Source organism: Salvia hispanica, chromosome 6 (assembly GCF_023119035.1).
Source record: "Salvia hispanica cultivar TCC Black 2014 chromosome 6, UniMelb_Shisp_WGS_1.0, whole genome shotgun sequence".
Classification (NCBI taxonomy): Eukaryota; Viridiplantae; Streptophyta; class Magnoliopsida; order Lamiales; family Lamiaceae; genus Salvia; species Salvia hispanica.
The window spans coordinates 37,226,576-37,230,020 of record NC_062970.1 but is presented as its reverse complement, the minus strand read 5'-3'; positions in this window follow the sequence as shown (position 1 = coordinate 37,230,020).

Genomic DNA, 3,445 nt, shown 5'->3' with positions numbered 1-3,445 from the left:
GCCCTGCATGTGTTTTCCCTATGTGCAGGTTGAGCGGCGATGGGCGGTCGGTGGTGTTGAGAAGATTGATTCGAATAAAATGGATGTTTGAAACTATAAGTGTAGTCGTGTCTTCATACATGGCTCCGCTTTCTCTTGAAATGCTTCCGCTGAATATTTTTGGAAAACTTATTATTTTTGGTTATGGTGAACTTAATTCTTTGTTTTGGAATGAGGGGAATTATTGCGTTTTGTTGGAATTATGCTAAGCCTTTGACTTTTGAGCCTAATCTATTAAGTCTTGATTCTCGTGAGTTAGCCGTTGACTTTTGCCTTGATACTTCATTAAATGCTAGGGTCAAATCTCTTTAAATGAAACCCTAGTCTATGTTCTTGTTGTATTTAAGTTCGCCTAAGTAGCAGTCGCCGCATTTATTATACCCTAGAAATGTCGGGCTGTTACAGAATAAGAGTCCCGTTTTACCATTTTCGGACGTCCGCGAATAGGAGTCCCGGTTGCCCTTTCCATATTTGGATAAATTAAATACCCTTACTCATTCACTTAAATTACAAAAATGGCATGCCCAAAAATAATTCAACAATTAATTTTCCCCACCCATCCTCTATTCTCGATTCACATTCAATTCCTCACCCTCTCTCTCTCTCATCTCTCACTACCGATTCTGTCTCAAAAACCCTAAATCGCCGCCTCCTCCTCCTCCCACCCAAATCGCCTCCTCCGGCGCTCAAATGGAACCACCCACGCCGTCTCTCCTTTCACCCATTCCTCCGATTTCCCCAAATCGGGAAATCTATTGGAAGACATCATGGGATGATATCCCAGTGGAGATGGAGTCCGAATTCATGGACCTTCCCTCAGAATCGCCAGATCTGGAGGATCTGGACGCCGATTTGTTGATAGTGCCCGACACACCAGACTATAAGCTGGGCTCTTGGTGGGAGAGCGATTCTGTCTCCACCATTGTCCCTGAATCTCCATTGACGGAGCTCGATCCGTTCCCAACTGTAGTCCCTGAAACTCCGGCCACCAAGCGACGGAGGAGGCGTCCAGTAGAGGAGGAGGAGTGGTTCAAGAGCTTCTTGGTGATGCTCTTGCCTGGCATGGCGGATCTTCTCTGAATTTGTGAGTTTACTGAGAACCACCCTCTATCTAGGGTTTGGAGGTTCTTAGATTTGATTGCTTTGGGGTTTTTATGGGCTATGGTTGTCTTGTGTTTGAGCCACCCCCAATTTGGGTTAGGAGGCACTAAATCTGTTGTTTTATGTGTACTTCCATATGATGAAATATTTTCTGAGGTTAATGTTGCTGCATTGAGGTTGCTTTGATGGATATGTTGGTGTTACCTTGTGGATATGATTTTGTGGTGCTTGATTTGTGTCTGTCTCTGCAATATGGTGAAGTATGCAATGTTTAGCCACCCCCAATTTGGGTTAGGAGGCATTAAATCTGTTGTTTGATGTGTAATGCCATATGCTGAAATATTTTCAGAGGGTAATGTTGCTGCATTGAGGTTGCTTTGATGGATGTGTTGGTGTTGTCTTGTGGATTGATAAATATTTAGCCACCCCTTTAGAGGTTTGGAGGCTGTTCCTGCCCCATGATGAAGCTTTTCTGAGGGCTTGGTTGGGGTTATTTTGATGGTAATGTTGGTGATGCTTGTGATTTGATTTGGTGGTGCTTGGTTCTGTTGGTGTTGCCTTGTGGATTGATTTGGTGGTGCTTGAATTGTGTATCTATGCAATATGGTGAATTATGCAATGTTCAATTTGGTGCTGCTTGTGATTTGATTTGGTGGTGCTTGGTTCTGTTGGTGTTGCCTTGTGGATTGATTTGGTGGTGCTTGATTTGTGTATCTATGCAATATGGTGAATTATGCAATGTTCAGCCACCCCTTTAGAGGTTTGGAGGCTATTCCTGCTCTATGATGAAGCTTTTCTGAGGGCTTGGTATTAAACATCAGTGAATATGTGCATTACATGTTCTTTGCACTATTTCTACATACAAAACACAAAAAAATCAGCACCTACTACCCAAAAATATAAGGCCTGATTTCCAAAACACATCATTGCATCCCCCTATCTATTTAGAACCCAAAAGCAGTAGACAAAGGCCCAATGTCATATGCACCACCTGCATTGTTCTCTGGTAGCTGTAAGTACTCCAACACATCTCTCACAAGCTTCTCATCCACATCCAATGCATTAGGCAGCCCCTCTGTTCTTTCCAACCTGTCTTTGTTAATGTGAGGGACTTTGTAGTTGTTCCCACCCCTGAATATCAGAATTTGAGTAAGGCAAGCCTGCAATGAGAGGAAAACCTTGTTTAGGGTCTGTGGTGATAGCTCTTCATAAGAGCTACACACATTTCCCAACAATTCATCAACAGTAGAACATGGTTTCTCATGCTGCAGTGTTTGAATAGCCCGGAAAAAGCCAAGGTCTAGTATGTTGGTGTCAGGTGAATTGGCTGGTTGACAAATCAGTTGGATTTTAAATCCATCTGAATTTGCTACATCCTCAAATTCAGGATCCACACTATTTATGTGGGGTGTGGCATTGTCTTGCTGGATGAAAATTTCTTTGCTTGCCCAATCTGGCCACTTGGCCTTAATAGCTGGTACAATCTGTAAACCAAAAGTAAATATTCCTAGATGATGATCTTTATATAAACAGGTAAGATCTGATAGGTTGGGAAAAGTAGCATACCTTGTGGACTAGGCAGTCTCTCATCACATCCTTATTGACTGCTGGAATTGGTTTAGTCTCAAGTGTGCCTCTAGGCCTATTCTTTGATTTTCTTTTTGCTGGCACCACTTCAGTGAAAGGAAAAATACCCAACTTTCCATCAAATTTGGTCTGGCCATCCGGGCCAAATACTGGTCTACATACTGCACACATGAACATCACTTTGGTGATAAACCTCATTGACTTGCATGCCCTACATGGCTCATCTTTATCCAGCAATAGGTAGTACTTGTCTGTTGTCTTGGTCATAAAGAACCATTTTTCATCTATGTGGACTATATTGTGCATGCTTTGAAACTGAACTCTACCAGCAGATATGGTAGGTAGAAGTTGACTAAGACACCATTTCAACCTAGCTAACTTGTTCACTTCAGTCAATGCAGGTTTTATAGCATTTGTATGTGGCTTGAGTTTACCCTCCTTAATCCACTAACCAACTGTACTCTTACTTACAGACAATTTACTTGCAATTTTTCTAATGGAAGATCTTTTAAGTGTGGATAAATTTCTAACCTTTTCTTCATCTAGGTCCAACTTGTCTGAATGTTGATATCCTTTAACTTTTACTTCCATGTGTGCAGGTTCCCCCCTTTGCATCTGCTCTTTTGCTGCCTTCCACATCCTGTAAACAGTCTTTCTACTGATGCCAAACTCCTCTGCCGCCTCCGTCACTGCCCCTTTTATGAGCACTCCATCAGTG